Source organism: Ochotona curzoniae, unplaced genomic scaffold, assembly GCF_017591425.1.
Source record: "Ochotona curzoniae isolate NIBS_2020 unplaced genomic scaffold, NIBS_Ocur_1.0 contig_2210, whole genome shotgun sequence".
Lineage (NCBI taxonomy): Eukaryota > Metazoa > Chordata > Mammalia > Lagomorpha > Ochotonidae > Ochotona > Ochotona curzoniae.
In genome coordinates this window covers 15,940,041-15,958,731 of record NW_024465369.1, presented here as the reverse complement: position 1 = coordinate 15,958,731, position 18,691 = coordinate 15,940,041, and positions in this window count along the sequence as shown.

The following is an 18,691-nucleotide window of genomic DNA, read 5'->3' as shown; positions in this document are numbered from 1 at the left end:
TTTGGTTTTTCATGTGGATGAAGGGGTCCAAATATTCAGGCCACCCTGAACTACTTTCCCAGACACCTTGCTAGAAAGCTGGAATGTAGAAGCAGTTGGAACTGAAAACTGCACCAACATGGGCTTCACGCATGTAAAGCAGCCACTTAACTGACTAAGCAACAATGCTGGACTGTTAAATGCAGGTAAAGAGAAATATCAGATAATAACTTACCCAAATCTTTAAGTCCGTAGATAATAATACTGGTCTACTTATAAATTAAAAACCAAAATAAATAAATAAATAAATAAATAAATAAACCTACTTGGAGAAAATGCTTAATATCATAATGAAGGAAAGTCCCTAACAGATAAAATAATACGCAATAACAAGAAAAGGACATGAATAACTAAATAGGAAAATGAAAATAGCTAACAGACATGAATGGAAATATAAATGACTAATAAATATGATAAGAAAAAAATTATCAGAGACAGCCAAATTGAAACAACAGTGAATCATCGTGTCAGTTTTGTAGATTTGGATTTTAAATGGTTGATAACATCAGTGGTTGATGTATTGTTTATATATTGTTGCTAGGAACTTAAATGATTTTAGGGAAAGGAATTTAATTTTTAATCTGTTGAAACTTAAAACACACAGTTGCATTGAACTAAAAATTTCACATCTTCAAATTTATCTGAGAAAAATATTAGCACAAAAAAATGTGCTGGAATGTTTCGAGCGGTTTTTTTTTCCCATTGTTTTTCTAGTAATAAAAAAAATTAAGACAATGTAAATATCTAATAATAATATGCAGGTTAAATATACTTTGATCTGCTTGATACAGGAATCTCTACAATGATATAAAAATTATTTAAAATGCATTGATTGACAAGGAGGTGTAGCCTTGATGTGGTATATGAAAAACCAAGTTGTAGAAGGAAGCATATAGTATGCTTCAATTTCTTTTCTTGTGTACAATACATGCCTATGATCTATGCATGCACATGTCTGAAAGCATGAATAATGAATATGGTTACTGACTCTTGTCAATATCCAAACTTTTGCCTCTTTTTTTGTATAATTTTGCCTTGATGGAATTTGCCTTGTGTGTGTGTGTGTGTGTGTGTGTGTGTGTGTGTGTGTGTGTGTGTCTATTTTAATTTAATGGTTCCAGAGTAATATGGAGAGAGGCATACACACAAAGAGAAAGCAATGTCTCCTATCTGCTGATTTTACTTTCCTGATGGCTGCAACAGCCAATGGTAGTCTAGTTTGAAGCCAGGAAACAGGAGCTCCACATACATACACAATGCTGGCTGCTAGATCATTTTTGAAAGTAAAATTTTTAAAAAAAATAGCCAATGTATTCTTAGAATGAAATTTGCAAATTTTGACATGTTTTTAGATCTGAAGTATTTTAAATGGATTTAATCCTTGTGCATGATTTAGAAAGCAAGTATTAGGAGAACTTTATGTTTTGGTTTGTATAATATTAGTTGTAAATGATAAAAATTTCTTATCAATAGACTTCGAATGGTAAGATTGGCAGCAATTCAGAACTGTTGAACTATCAAAACCATTTGAGCAGGACTCTTGGAGCATGCCCCATGTCAGGGACCTGGCATGGATGGGTGGCTGAGTGGAGCTTCTCCCTTTATCTCTCCTCTTACCCCAAATACAGAAATAATAATAATAATGTGGAAACAATGGTTTTACCTACTTTCCTGTAGCCTTTGACACTTTGTGCCCTAGTCAAAGATTATCAAAATGAAATTTAAAAAAAAAAACAGACTAAAGACGTTAAGCAGGGATCAGTGTTTTGATTTAGCAGGTCAAGTCAACACTGGTGATGCTAGCATCCATATCAGAGTACTGATTTAAGTACTGATTGATCAGCCTCTAATCCAGTTCCCTCGTAATAGTCCTGGAAAAGCAATCCCCAGTTACCATGTGGTAGACTCACACGAAATCTCTGGCTCCTGTCTTCAGCCTGACCAAACCCTGGCTGACAGCCATTTGGGAAGCAAACCAACAGATGGAAAATCTCTCCTCTCCCTCTCTCTCGCTCTGCTTTTCAAGTTAATACTTTTAAAAATTATTATCTTACTTTTAAGTATAGAATAGACAGAAGGATTAACGACCCAGATCTTCTCCATGGGAGAACTAGCATGGAGTGGGTTCTTGTGCTTTGGTGTCCCTAAATGATAGAATATAGAGGATTTTTTCCACTCCATATAATCCTCCTATATTTTCCTCCCAATAGTTACTTCCATTTCTTGAGAGAAGAACTCTCTGGCTGGGGTGGTACATATGTTGATGCCAGACATGTTGCAAGTGGAGATCAACAGGACTGTAGTAAGAATTCAGTTTCTCTGTTAATGCAGTATCCTCCATGTCAAATCATTGTCACAGTAGTTTTGAGAAGATCAGCTACAGCCAAAGCTGTAGACCTTTCCACTTGAATGCATGGCTCTGTTGGCCTCTGATCATCTCCAACATCTACCTATCATTCCTGTATCCCATGTTTGGCTTTCAAAATCTGTAAAATAGCTGTGTTTTGATATCTATGCCTGCCATTTTATTGTCCTTGTGTAATTTTATGTTGTTTATTCTCTGATTAATTTCATGGGGGATGGTACTGTAGGGAAATAAACACATACCCGCTCCGCCATCAGGAATGAGAAATCAGGTGATTTTCCAAGCGCACAATCTTTAACATTATATTTACCTAAGGCTGTAACATTTACAGAGCACCTAGTCATGCAGTATTTTCCTAAATCTTCATAACTTCATGAGGCAGGCAAAATTATCTCTAATTTAACAAAATTAAACTCCCCAAGAGAAAAGACTGCATTTCTCAAAGTTAAAATGCTAATGAAAATTCAATCAAACTGTTGCAGTTCCATGATCAGTGTTTCATCACCAACAACACAGCTCCACTAACAACTCCATTAACAGGTCATAGATGTGCTTTAGTCACTGACATTGTTTTGGCTGCATGATGGTTTCATGTAAAGAGCCCTTGGCTGCAAGAGTCAGGTGGCTTAAAATCCACTCTTATTTTTCTTAGCTAATTAACTATACCTCTGTGGGCTATTATTTCTTCACCACTAAAGTGAAGAGCCAGATGTAGTGACATTTACAAAGTTCCTTCTAGCTTCCATGGCTTATATTTCCATAAAACTAAAGAACACATTCCCAAATGACTTTATTTCAGACTTAATAAATCTTACTATAAAAGTGTAAGCTGAGTATGTTGCTCTGTATTTAAGTATATAATGCTCATAGTGGGATGGGCTTCATCAAGACATTTTCCTGGAGCATCAAATTAAGTCTAATGATATTTAATGGTGAGTGCTGTTGCCTAATTAGGCAACAGTCATACGCCTTTAATTGAGATGCTTCACAGTAATTGTGTGGAGCCTGTCCAGATCTTGAGATGACCAAAGGCTATGGATGCTATGGACATCTTCAGATAATCCTGCTAGTGCCAGTTCAGCAGAGCAACCCCAGAAAGTGCAGATTCTTCTTCAGAAAAAGGATATATTCTAAGTGAAGATAATCAATGTTCTCAGGAAGAAGCTGACTCATCGGTTCTCCAGTAATAATTAATCAGTTAGTGACATGCCAAGTTCCAGAGAGGAAGTTGTTTTTTAATAGGCTGATCTAGCATGTTGAATGGCCCAAATAGGCTTATGACAAAGTGGACATAGTTCTGTGACATCTGCCTTAGAGATGGCTATGACATCTCACATTCTACGTTACAAGTTGGACCTATGTAGAGAAAGAATGTAGGGGCTTATACTTCCTGAGTGTGACGCTGAAGAAAATGGAAGGTGTCATACTTGCACACACCCACACACTCACTAGGCAAATCAGACAAAAGCATGGCAGCATAAATTTCTCTTTACAAACCCTTTGACTTCAACAAATAGTAGCTGAATTTGACACTTGGCTGAAGGTTAACACTCAGTATTTTTTTCTCTTGTTTTTCATTTCCTTAAACTCTTGCTCTATTGAGACTTGTTGCCACTACATTGTGAAACCTTTTTCAATATAGTTTTTCTTTAAGATTTATTTATTTGTATGGAAAAGGCAGATTTACAGAGAGAGACAGAAAGATCTTCTGTCCACTGGTTCATTACCCAAATGGAAGCCACAGCCGAAGCTGAGCTGATCCGAAGCCCGGAGCCCAAAGCTGCTTCTGAGTCTCCCACATAGGTAAAGGGTTCCAGGGTTTGGGCCATCCTACACTGCTGTCCCAGGCCACAGGCAGGGAGCTGGATGGGAAATGGGGGAGCCAGGAAATGGACCAGCTCCCTTATGGGATCCTGGCATGTGCAAGGCAAGGATTTAGCCACTGAACTGTTACACGAGACCCTCAGTTTGGTTTTCTATTGTCTGCTTTTGGTATACATGACATTATGTTTCTGTATAACAACCATTTAAGAAATTTTCTTATAATACAAAAGGTTATTATTTTAAGATACAAAAAAACAACACGGCATTGTAGTATAGAGACTATGTACAGCTGCCTCCTGTGTCTCTATTATCCTGTCTCCAGGATTCTAGTGGATGTGGGTTCAAATCCAGACTTCTCCACCACCTATCCAATTCACTGTTTCTATGTCTGGTGAAACAGCAGATGATGACCCAGTTGCTTGGGTCCCGAAAGTCAAGTTTGAAACTCAAATGAAGCTATTAACTTCTGGCTTCAGCCTGGTTAAGGCTAGGCCATTATGGCCATTTGGAGCAAGAACCAATGGATCAAAAATGTATCTGTGTCTCTTCCTCTGTTCTTCTGAAACTCTGCCTTGCTAATAAAGAAAGAAATCTTTAAAAGATGTATAAATGGCATCATAAATTTCATATATATGTATAATCTATACACACACACACATAGGGCCTGACGTGGTAGCTTAGTGGCTGAAATCCTAGCCTTATATGCACTGGAATCCCATATGGGTGCCAGTTCTAATCCGGACTACTCCATTTCCCATTCAGCTCCCTGCTTGTGGCCTAGGAACACAGTAGAGGAGACTCAAGACTCCTGGCTTCTGGCCCCTGACTCCTGGCTTCGGATGAGCTCAGCCTGACAATTGTGGCCTTTTGTGGAGTGAACAAGCAGACAGAAGATCTTTCTCTGTCTCTCCTTGTCTCTGTAAATCTTTCTATTTCATGGTGGGGGAGGGGTTAACTTTATCTAATATTTGTTTCTGTCATAAAATAGAGAATATGTTCTGGAAAAAAATCATGCTATTTCCACAGCTGTTGAACCCTCCACATGGACAATTTGTTCTTAGTCTAAATAATCACGAACTTTATGCCCCATATAATCACTGCAGTTGCCAACAGCAAACTCATGATGCTTGATATATTTTTCTTCGCGAGAGGTGGGGTAATAATTCAGTAAACAAAGTTGAAGGTGTAAGTTTAATTATTGCTTTTCAGCAGTTTACCTGACATTTTAGTTCAGTATTTCATCCAACCAAAGCAAGTACGTTCCATGCCCTTGATTTCACCCTCTGTGAACCAGGCGTTCACCTACACTATCATTAGAAAAAGTTTACAGCTCACTGTAAATTCAGGGAGTTATTTTATTCTGTTTGTCTCACTGAGGCACTCAGGCTTGTGTAGGTGACCGGTGGAGGTTGAATAAACTAACATAGTGGCATCAGGTGGATTTCAAATGCCTAGGAGAGATTCCAGTGATACCTAACAAGGGCTTCCTCCTACTCAGGATCCCTCCTTCCTTTCTCTTTGATTCTCTCTCAGGCCCTCTGACTGTGCTGTACTGAGTGGTGAGTGCACATTTTTATAACAAGAGAACTCTATTAATTTAGTTCGAGTAAAATATGAAGTAATGTTGTGAAAGTCTATGATTTGGATTTTCCAACATTAATTACTGGAAAAAATATCACAGTTTAAAATGCTCTCTGTACTGCTGGAAGTTTCCCTAAAATTTAGAAAGTGTAGATGTTGTGCTTTCTGCATATTCTCAGGTATTTAGAATTGCATATCCAGGAAGAACTGGATAAGTAGCAATAATTGATTAGTTATCTATTATAAATTTCAGGAAAAAAATCCATATAGTATTTTATCAATATTCTAGTCCATCATTAAATATGCCATCAATATTTGTGATGTCATTTCTTTTTCTACATAAAGTTACACTCTGTGTCCCATTAATTGACTTAGAATCTGTTTACTTTGAAATTCAGATTAATCAGATCTGTTTATAAAGTCAAGTTTGAGCTTCTAATTCACAGGCACAAGAGTCTGCAGCTATAGACTTAGGTTATGTACTGTCACATTCTACAGAACTGGATAGGAGTAAGAAAGGGGTTTTGTAATAATGAAAGAAAGATGGAAAGAGTAAGAATGATCAGAAGCACAGATATGCCCTGGCTGCTAATGTCAGTCCTATCATCTTTATGGTGGAGCCATAAAGCTCCAGTCTCTCAAACCTTTTTTCCTTACACAGTTCTTAAAAAACCACTTTAAAGCTATTGTGATCCTCTGAACCCAGCATCTCATAGCATAATGCAAATTATCTTCTAATTTAAGAAATGCATAATTATATTTCATAGATTTGAAAGTCTGGCAGAGTTCAGCAAAGATACTAAAGTATTTTTCCCTTAAAAACTCTAGCAAATATCTAAAAATCAAATCACTTCAAATTATGCATTTAGGTAACTTTATTTTTCAAAAATAAGAAACAGAGACAATGCCCATATGTCTTCTTTTTAAATCTGTGCTACAGATTGAATTGTTCCTCCTCCCCAATTAGTATTTTGAAGTCTTAATTCCCAGTGTGACTCTGGTTGGTCTTAATGAGTTAAGTAATCTCAAGCATGATCCTAAAGTTGAGCCCTAATATGATATATGAAAAAGGAGAGCTCTCTTCCCACACATACATAGGGAGAAAAACTCTGCAAAGACACAATAAGGTGATCATCTACAAGCAAGGACAAGTCATCTTCAGAACTTGGATTCATTAAACATTAATCTTTGACTTTGCTGTATCTACAACTGTGAAAAAAAAATCCATCTTTGTTTTTAAACCATGCAGTTGGATATCTGGTTATGGCAATTCAGGTTGACTAAGACATCATCCACATGTACAAAAAATATTAAAAATGACTTAAGTACTATGCTCTGAAAGTCCATGGAAGACTATCCTGCTTGAAACAGTCAGCTGTACAGAAACAGTGGCACCTATTGCTAAGCATTTCAAGAGGAAAAACTGTAACACTGGCCTAATCCTACTTACAGGTGATCTATATCATGTGACAAATTATTCACTTACAAACTTCAAGACAAGCTGTTAGGATTAGGTTGTCAATGATGGAAAATGACACTGGTTTGGCAGTGGGAGAATACTGTGGGACACCCTGTAGGGCTGCAGTATTATACCACCAGGTAATTCTGACATGTCTCAGGTAAGTGTATGCACATAGCAAAACGGTAAGGAAGTTAGAGTAAAAATTACCATGTTGGTTACTAAAATCAAAAGAATGTGAATGGGCTGTCAACCAGTGGCACAAAGAAAGAATAAGGGATGTGCCCACTGCGGTCATTCACAGGAAAAGGTCAAAATCTGAAATTTTGTCATCCAAGATCTTCCAGCCCACTCACATAAATGCTGTGAAGTTATGGAAGTCAGAAAAATATCTTGATGAGAACTAAGATTCCACGAGAACTAGTTAAATTCCCTGAGAGGTCATGCCCCTGATTAACCTACTACCTTCCTCAAGGCCCCACCTCTTAAAGGGCCCATTAGCTCTCAGTGCTGCCTTCTTCGGAATCAAGCTCCTAACACGTGAACCTTGGGTGAGAATAAATAAAATTCAAATCACAGCCCATAATGAAATTATCATTCTATAATCCTTATTACACTGTTTCACTCTGATGATCTCGGTCATCCTAACCACCTTTGAGACATGCAGCTTTGCTTTCCAGTGCACCCACCAGCTGAAGATACACCCAACTGACATCCATTTTCTTTACTACTTTTTATTCCTTCAACATGTCACTTTGCATTATGAACTGGACAGCCAAAACTGGCCAACCTTTTCACCTGGCAATGTATTATTTGCTAGCTTAATTATTATTCTCACAAATCATCAAAGAACATATTTAGCATGATCGGAGCTGGTGTTAGCACCAGAGGAGTGCCGCCAGTGTTGACACTGATCCTCTGATAAGGCCTTCCTGCATCAGACAGGGAGCCGTGTGATCCACCCTAGAATATATGTTCCCAAGTCACTTGTTTTCCATTTTTCTGTTTATTTATTCCATTGAATGCAGCCTATATTCTGTTGATATTATTTTCTTAGGCTACAAAAGGCAGCCCAAATGTACAGAATAATACCTACGAATGTATTTCGGTAATACATGACAAATGAAAAATGAAAAATTTCCATAGCAGGAAAAACAAGTAATAATGAAGCTTAGCCAACTCAACAATATCCCATACTTTGTTAAATTTAATAGGTAAAAACATCCAGTTAAAACCAGATAGTCTTAGCATGGATGATAAAACAATACCCAACTATTTTACATCAGTAAGAAACACACTTCAAATATAAAGAAATAAACAGTTTGCAAGAATAAAGAAAAGCATTTTCCAGCTAGACATTATTCATAGGGAACTTAATGTGACTGTATGTCAGAGGAAGTGGGTTATGGAAGAAGAATGTCATCCAAGATAAGAAAGATTTTATAATGATAAAAGCTTGAAAGACTCAAATGGACAATTTTATTTAATAATTTGATAACAAAGCTTCAGTTTATGTGGAGTAATAACTTACAGAACTGAACAGAGAAATAGAAATGGTCATACAGTTATTACAGACATTGATGCCCAACTTCCAACATTCCTTAAGATAGATAACATAATAGCAATATATTGGTATGTATTAATATCAGAGTAGCTCTACTGACAAGTGATTTAATTGGCTTTTGTATGGCACATCATTCAACAGATATAGACTATATATTTTTCAAACATATATATGTATAGGGATTTATAACAAAAGAAGATATATTTAAGAATTTTTAATGAGTTTCAATAACTTGAAATCATGGAATATTTTTACCTGACACCAGGAGAATTGCAAAAGTATGACAATTAATTGCCCCAATAGCTGGAAATTAAGTAACATATTCACTGATCAAAGAGAAAATTATACAGGAAATTAGAAAATAATTTAGCCTGAACACTAAAACATTTTTGAGATGCAGCCAAAACAAGGCGTAAAGGGAAATTCACAACTGTAAGTGCTTCTGTTAGACGTAAGATCTAAAATAAACCGTCTACCCTACCAATTAAAAATATATAAAAATAAATGCAAGTTTTCAGTACAAAAGGAAGTAAAGATAGGAAAAAACATCAGTTTATTAAATCTCAAAAATGAAAGAGCAAATAAATTCAAAAGTTGGTTCTCACAAGTGATTAAAATTCAGAAACTTCTAGGAAGACTGATCAAGAACAAAAAGAGAAACCACCAAATGCTGAAGTTAAAAATGAAAGAGGGTCTTTAATTACCAATCCCAGAAATGTATGGAGAATAATAAGAAAACATTACATGCAGCTGTCTGACAATCTTGAGAAGTGTAACTTCCAAAAAGTGATAGAAATATAGAACCTGGATAATGGTGTATTTCTGCTTAAATATCATTAAAAACCTTCACACAGAAAATACTAGTGAAACAGACATTTGGGATTCTACAAGCATCGAAGGAAAGAGAATAATCTTACCTAACCATTTTTTAAAAACTCTGATGAGTATGAATGCACGGCCTATTGAGTTTCATGAGACCATATACTACAAATGTCAAAGTGTGAAATGATCCTAAAAGAGAGTGTATAGGCCAATATGCCTCATTAGCATAAAAATAAATGCTTAGCAAAGTATTAATAACTAGAATCCAGAAATAGATAAAAATCATAGTAGATATTACCAAATAATATTTAACTTAAATGCAAAATAACAATTTGCACTCAAATATCAATGAATGTAAAGTAGTACGCTATTACGACCAAGGGGGAAATGAATGTAAAGCAATATGTTATTATGACCCAGGGGGATAATGGTTGATGCAGATGGATTGGGAAAAGACATGAAGACATTTTTTAAGGACAGTGTTTTTTTAATCTTGGTTGTATTCATTCATGATAGTGACTAAATATTTGCCAAAGTTCATTCATATGTACATTCTCAATCTGTATTTTCTTTTTCTTAAAGTTATTTATTGATTGATTTGACAGGAAGACTGACAAAAAGGAAGAGACATATAGAAATCTTCCATCTACTGGTTCACTCCCCAAAAGGCTACAAATGTTGGGGTTGGTCCAAGCTACATCCAAAAGCCCAGAACCCCAGCTAGGTCTCCCATGTGCATGACAGAGACCTAAGCAATTTGACATGCTTTGCTGCTTTCCCAGGTACACTGGCAGGAAATTGATTTGGAAGTGGAACCTGAACTGGCACTCCAGTATGGAAAGATGGCATTGCAAGTGACTGCTTAACTTGGTATTCTACCACAGTCCTCAAAATCTGTGCTTACTATTCTACGTAATGATACCTAAATAAGATTAACTTTAAAAAGAAGTCTTAAAACTCCCAAATCTGTCATGTATGTTATAAGACATTAATGTTACTGCATTAATTGTATGTGAAAATAAGCCAATCTTCATGGCTATATTTTAATCTTATTATTTGTGAATAAATTTTTAAATGCCTTACTAATACCATTATTTAGATGAGACAGCAATCCAGTGATTCATTACCTGACATTCTCCACATATGATTGGATCTGCAATTCCAAATACAGAATTGCCTAAAGATGATCCAGATTCTACAAAAATAGAGCAATTGCCCTAAATCCTGCACTTCAGATGCACCAGGATGCTGAGCACTCAGGGGAGGTAAGTGATGGAGAAGACAGTTTTTAGAGAAATAAGAAACCATCTGAGTCATAGGTTCTGGTTAATTAGAGCCATGCAAGACTTCAGAAGTCACATAGGTCAGCCCTCTAATTATGCAAATGAGGGACATGACACTTGATGAGGCTAAATATTTGCCAAAAACATACAGTTAGTGGTTTTCGGGTGCTAAGATAAATATATCCTTATTTTCAATACCGTCTGAAGTCAGAATACTTCTCAGTTATTGTGACTCATCATTTTCAAAGCAAAAATGAGTAGACCAGCAAGGCATTCCATCTAAACATTGACTTTGGAGTCTGTCTGATATCTTTATATCAAAGATTCCTTTGATATAAATCCAAGTAGAAAGGGAAAAGGGCTTATCTGAGCTCTTCACCCTCAAGAACTCTCTGGCCAGGCTTTCTAAGCCTTCTTCTGTTAATTTTCTAAAAAAGAGGTATTGTGAGTAAGCCACATGAACTGAGAGAAGCTGAACAAGGAAGAAGACTTAAGCCACTAGGCTACCACATTGGGCCCTAGAAGATCTTATATGTGAATTTGTAGGTTTTTTTCTTTTTTACACTGAGCTTCTCAGTTTGCATCATTCATGATCTCATGTCGGCGGCAGTTTATGTCCCAGTGGCCCCACCTTCCATCCAGTTCCCTGCTTGTGGCCTAGGAAAGTAGAGGATGGCCAAAGCCTTAGGACCCTGCAGTCATGTGGGAGACCCGGAAGAAGTTCCTGGCTCAGGCTTTGGGTCTCCTCAGCTCTGGCCATTGCAGCTACTTGGGTGTGAAGCAGCGGATGGAAGATTTTTCTCTCTGTCTCTTCTTCTCTGTAAATCTGCCTTTCCAATAAAAAACAAACTTAAAAACAAAACAAAACTTCTCTGGAATCTTTCAAGATATATTAATTAGGCAACAGCTTTTTGGGAAATGAATCAAAGTTGAATGACATTCATTATAATGAATAAATCTCTTTAAAGAATGCTAATATTTGCCTTTCTAATTGTAGCCCCTCTACTTTATAAAAAAAATTTTTTTTGTTGCTATTTAATTTATTTGAAAGCAGGGCCAGGGAGAGAGAGATGTAAAGAGTGAGTTCTTACATCTTCTGTCAACTGGTTCAAAACACGTATGATCACACCTCTCCAGCCGAAACCAGGAGCCAGGCATCAGGAGAGCTTCTTTCAAGTCTCACAGGTGTAAGGGGTCCAAGTATTTGGGCCATCCTCTGCTATTTTCTAAGGCACCTCAGCAAGGAGCTTGATCAGAAATGGAGCACCAGGGAGTTATTACCGGCACCCATATGGGATGGCACTTTAACCCACTATACCATAAAATTATTTGAGAAGGAAAGAGAGGAGGAGAGAGGGAGAGAGAGAAGAGAAAGAGAGAACTGTCTTCCACTGGTTCACATCACAAATGAATCCAGTGGCCCTCAGCTGTGGCTCAAGTTAGTGCTCAACCCACATCTTCCAATGTCAATGAGACCCAATTGTTAGAGACATGTGAAGTGAGAAATAAAACTTGACACTTGAGACATGACCCTTCCTTCTCAGGGTCTGCATTAGTGGGAAGTTGCCATTAGGAGTAGAGCCTGGCATCACACTCAAGCTCTCTCATGAGACCTGTATAATTCATCCGCTAGACTAAATGCCTGCCCCTAATTTTTGCTTTCTAGCAGAAAATAAATATGTCCACCACTTTTCTTCTCTCCCCCTTTCCTTGCCATGGTGAGACTTCTGACATATTACAATATCTGGATTCAAATGGCTGCTCTAATTGTCATGAACCACCTTAAGTATCCTGACATCAACACGGTAAGAGGCTCTCATGACCTCAGCTAACATTAATTTAGACTTTTTTATGTGGAATTTGATGGCATGGGTGTTCTTGGCAGAAATCACTGGGCTGATTCCATAGTATCACTGTGACAAGTGTCAGAGTACTGTGAGATATTTTTGGAGGCACTTTGGAGGCCACAAGCCAGAAAAAAAAATCTGGTATAAATTTTTAGTAAATATTTATGAAGATCAATGGCAACATACTTTGTGCTTATATAAGCTTTTCACTCTGAGTTGGAATTAAGATGAATTATATATATTACTGATATACCCCAACCTCTTCTTTGCTTTCAAAACACAGGACAGATTTTTATCCCCCTATATTATTTACATATCTTGCCATTTATCAGATATTGCATCATAATGCTTAGATACTCATTTAACCTATGGCCCGTCTGCCCTGGTTTGGTACAATGGTGTGATCCACATAAAAGTCTTGAGTAACAACCAGGATTGGACTGTGAAAAGTCACTTGGCCTCTACTTCTGTAGGCGGAGTTAAGGTGCTAACAGTCAAATCATAATCACCTTCAGCAGAGCTCGATGAATGGTATTACAGCCAGTATTGCAAAAAGCATTGAATTTCAAGGATGGCTTCTGGAAGTCTCTGGTGGGAAAAGACACAGAGGAGAACCCTCGGGACAAGCAGGTACGAACAGAGTATGTCTTGTTGGTTATAAACATTTCTCTCTTTTATACAAAACTCAGTAGTTATAAGAGTTTATATGGACTCCAATTACCTTAAATATCCGTGAATCCTATTTTGATCATGGTAGTGCATTTTTCATGATGCCCTCTTACCCTCAGCAGTGTGCTTCAAAGGAAACCATATGCTTTGTGCTTTACCTTTAAAGCCTGAACAAATAGCTACTGTCATATTTTTCTGTTGTCATCCATGAGCTCCTGGGTCAGTGTAGCTGGTTGCCATCGCTGCAGCTGAGTCTATAATCTCAGTACTAAATCTGCTCTGCTGAAATCAGATTCATTGTGTCAAAAGGACGTACTTTCCCCCTTGAAAAACCAGTCAAGAGTACTGATTTTCGAATTCTTAGCCAGGAAACACCAGGAAGCCACTAAGATCTTTATTTACGGGTCACTCAGATTTTAGATTCTAATATCTGTGTGTCCACAGCACTTTTCAATTAGAGTATAAGGTTTAGACACCTCTTTATAGATTTGCCATCCAAATAATTGCAATTTGCCCTGTAATTGTGGGAGTATTTCTTTAGAAAACATCTGTGTATTTCTTGTTTGGTTAGGCTTGTTTGCCAAAGTAGTAACCTTACCCCAAACATTCACAAGCTGTTGGTCTGAAGAGCAAGTTCAGAATCAATGATTTAATACCCCAATATCTGTCTTCCATTTGCCTTTGCAAAGACAAATGTGATCACACTCAGTGTTCTCTTTCATCCATTTGAATTCAGGAATAATGAAATAGAGGCAATTGGCTGTATTTGTTTCTAAGTTTAATCTAAAATCACAATAATTTCATCAGACAAACATAGGCCTCGACTTTCACACATCCTGTTGTTGAATTTTACAGAAGGACCAGAATTTCCAAAAATAACTTTTAGAGAAATTGGCTATGTCATCTCTATCAATTCAGTCTGAGATTAAAATTTTGAATGCTACTTGATCATGAACATAGTTGTAAATAGTAATTTCACCAGATCAGCAAAGAAACCCCAGCTCTCCTGGGAAGGTAGCATAACTTATATTTGGTAAAAATCTTTGCCTTACTTTGTCTACTGAGAACGTGTGCCTTTGGAATATGCCATGTGGTTTTCAAAAAGCAAATTCATAATAAACTGATATAACCAATATTTCTTGCAATATTTTCTTATTTTTTTCATTTTGAATTGACAAATTGATATAAAGCATGCTAGGACACTTACTAGATTAAGTAATCAATGATACTGAAAATGTGCATGTATTATTTGTTTTTTTTCCTCCTGGGAAACTCTGAAGAATAAAAAGATGGCTTCAGCAATCCAAGACACAGATATTTGGGAGGGGCTGTTGGAAGGGAGATACACTTCCTGTAATACACAAAACCAGAATCATGTGGTCTGGGCCTCTAAAGAATGCAACGGATTCTTTGCCAAGTGTCTTCTAAACAGAGAAAGGGATGATCAATTGGGCAATATCTTGTTATTTAGCATCCACACAGCTGTGTCATTTCCTGTTGGCTAAAGAGTTAGGGCTAAGTCCACACCCGCAGGAATAAGTCATATTAGCAGTCAGTAGTAACGCAGAAAAGCAAGACCAAATACTGCAGCTCAGACTCCAGGACTGTTAGCACACAACCTTTTCAACTTGCTGCAATGCCTTTAAACAGGACAAACAGGCATGGTTTTAATAAAGAACAATTGCAAATAAAGATTCCTAAGTAATTTCTTCTCACATAATAATTTCAATTCATTGAATGCTATGAAAACTTTTTCCTCAATTCTTCTTTCTCCAAAAAAAGAAAGTGTCTCCTACTTGGTTGGTGTTATGCAAATCCAACTGAATTATCAGGTTTTTCCACCATCCTAAAGAGACAACTATGGAACTGCTACTTTTCAGCTCAATTTACAAGCTTACAGTATTATTCTTCAGCTTATCCTGAACTAAATGTATCTGAAATGATTTCATTTTTATAAGGATGTACTATTCATTTGAAGAGTTAGAGAGATCCAAGAAGAGACAAAGAAATATACACTCAGTCACTCCTCAAATAGGTGTAATGACCAGGGCAAAGTCAGGTGCAATCCAGCAGCCTGGAGCTTCTTCCATGTTCCCCACAAGCACCTGGGCCGTCTTCTGCTGCTTATCCAGGTTCATTAGCAGGGAGCTGAACCCGAAGGACAGCAATCAGAACTTGAACCAGGGTCCACATGGGATCCCAGGCAGCAACATTGCTTGTTACTTCCCATTTCCAGGCCCCTTGAAACTGCTTTGTATCCACTACTGTATTACATTCTCAAAAGGCCTGCTCATGATTCATATCCATATTTTCTGACATAATGTCTATGCAGGCCTCCTGCATATTCATTTGTTTTTGTGTCAGTCTCTTTTTCATTCTACCGATGATGCCTGTGAAAACCTTGTGCTTTTTCCTTTTGTGTGTTTACGCCTTTCAAGTGTCCACTAACGACAGACAGGCAGGTGCTTAAACAATTATGATGATGTTTTACAGTGTTCCACTGTGAGCTGACACCTCCATTAGCGGACAGAACCTGAAAAAGGAAAGTGTCTATAGCAGATTTCTAAGGAAGAATATTCAACTAGCATGTTGGAAGTGAAAGTGTGTCGCAGTAGGCATCTCTTCCAGAAAAAGGAGGAGGCACAGTGAGATAGTTAAATACACCTTAGCAGCATGATGCTACATTTTCTGCCTTTGTCTATACCTGTAATTCCAGGATGCAACTAAATATCAGAATGTTAAACTTGAAACTGTTACTAAAGGATTATACCACTGTAATAATAAGGAGGAAAATGGTGATAGGACCAAATGGAGTGGGAGTAACACAGGGGAAAAGGGGGAATTCCTATACGTACAAAACTGTACCGTGAAGAAGGTTTTTTAAAAAAGTAATATTTAAATGCATGTGACTTTCTAAGGAGTCTGATTGTGACACTTAATAAAGGCCTATGTTATCATCATCATGTAGGAGTGAGACTGAGGAAAATTATCCGTTCAGTGCATGCCCAGGTCAGAGTGCCCTAGTTTAGCCTGGATGAAAATTCAAGTTTCTGACTTGAGGTTCAGTGCTCAGAGATTGGGGTTGCACATCTTCCAAAATAATATATTTCTTAGAAAACCTGTCATTACCATCCAGACTTTTTAGTCTATTCTATAACAATTTATCTAGATCCCATATTCTCATTGAAGAATAGTTTTCGTCAAGCGTGTACTGTTAGTAAAGGTGCAGGCATAGAATTGAATTCATCCATTCACTCATGTGATCATGCATTGACCGTGCTCTAGGTCCTCCTGTGACTGGGCTCATGTAGCCCACTGAATTAAATGCAAATTCCAGGATCAATGATTCAGATCCTGCCTGCTTGCTCTTTCTCTCCCACCCACACTCTCCTTCCTTCACTGGGCCTCAGTCACTTTAACTGGCCTTGATTTTCCACAGCTGAAATGCTTTCCATTCACATAACCCTTCCACTGTTCCTTGCCTGGAGAATCCCTCTGTTGGTCCTTCTCGTGCCTGACTGTGTCTTCATCATTGGACTCAGTCTCTTTGGAGAGGCATAGCCACATCTAATCCATATTCTACTATGCTGTGTCATGCCACCTTATTTTTATCTAATAGGGCTGAGCATATTTGTTCTTGTTTATTTACTGTTTCCTCCCAGGTTGTTTTCTGAAATGTATGCTCTGTGAGAGCAGCGTAAAGGTCTGGCACATTTATTGCTATGTCTGCAGGTTCTTGAACAGTATCTGGAATTGAGCAGGTGCTTCTTAAATAACTGTTAAACTAAATAATGCATGAATCTTAAAATATTAGAAATTGCCACAACCCACTGAATACTAGAGAATTAAAAAAGAAGAAAAGCAAGAATACATGCCTCAGAAAACCTCAAAGATGATAACATGAGGAAGTTGTTTTATTGCCCTAGTGTATACTCACTAAATTTTGCTCTGCAGCTGGTTGATTGTTGGAGATTCAGGCTACCTGATTGCAAAAGAAAGTCATCTGCTATGATTTCTGATTATCCATTGATGAAGTGAGAACACTTGTAGCTGTGCCTGGGACAGATACTATTTCTAACTGATGTTCAGCTGTATTCATTGAAAGTGTCCCCTTTTGTTCCAAAACATATTTCAATTTAAATTATGATTGCCTATTTTATGTATCAGATAACCCATATATGTTGCTAGCTACAGTGATTTAAATATATAAACGATCAAATCAGGAATATGGAAGGAATATCCTATCTCAAGAAGGTGGCATCTTCCTAACTTAAAACTGAAAAAAGAGATTATGGACCCAGTTCCAATTAGTGAGTCCACTAATGAAGCCAGATGTGCATGTAGGAGCTATATGCAGAATTGAAGAAGAGCTAATTTTTTATGCAAGAATCTATTCTGAAGACTTTAGTTTGCAGTCTCATAAATACTCCTATTTTACAGATAATGAAATAAGGTTCAGAGAGATTAAATGATTTATCCCAAGTCCACGAAGCAAGAAAATGTGAAATTCAGGATCAAAATATACCTCCAAATCTGCTACTCCAATCACTGCTCATTATTTCTCAAATAAGTGAATAGACAAAGTGGAAAATAATTAGATGCAAAGGTTCCTTTGCTTGAGTAGGCTTGGGAAATGCCAAGCTAAATGATGTTACACAAACTCCCTTTCACAGAATTTTCTTGCTTCTGTCATGCACAAAGTCCTTGACCAGTCTTCCAGGTTGATACAGATACAATGTCTCCCTCACTAATTGGAACAAGGTGCATTCTATTAGGGGAGCAAAGCTTTGCAGGGCAGGCATTGGCAAGTGTTCCCCTAGGATCTTCAATATGGTCAGCCACTCTCCATGGGAGAACTCTAGGTCAGTGTCTACCTAGACCCACACCTTGAGTCTGAGACACAGTTGGAAATTCAGCTCTGAAAGGAAGATGAGTTACTATTCTTCCTGATCCCAGCTGCCCACCATTTATGGCACTCTTCATTATGCCTTTTCACAATGAAAACTTTCTGGTTCTTTTTCTTTCTTTCTTTCTTTCTTTCTTTCTTTCTTTCTTTCTTTCTTTCTTTCTTTCTTTCTTTCTTTCTTTCTTTCTTTCTTTCTTTCTTTCTTTCTTTCCTTCCTTCCTTCTTTCCTTCCTTCCTTCCTTTCTCTTTTATCTCACCTTCTCATTTGCAAGCTTATAAGTCTCCACAGGGCTCCCTATAAATTGGTTTTGGCTGATATCCTTACTAAGGTT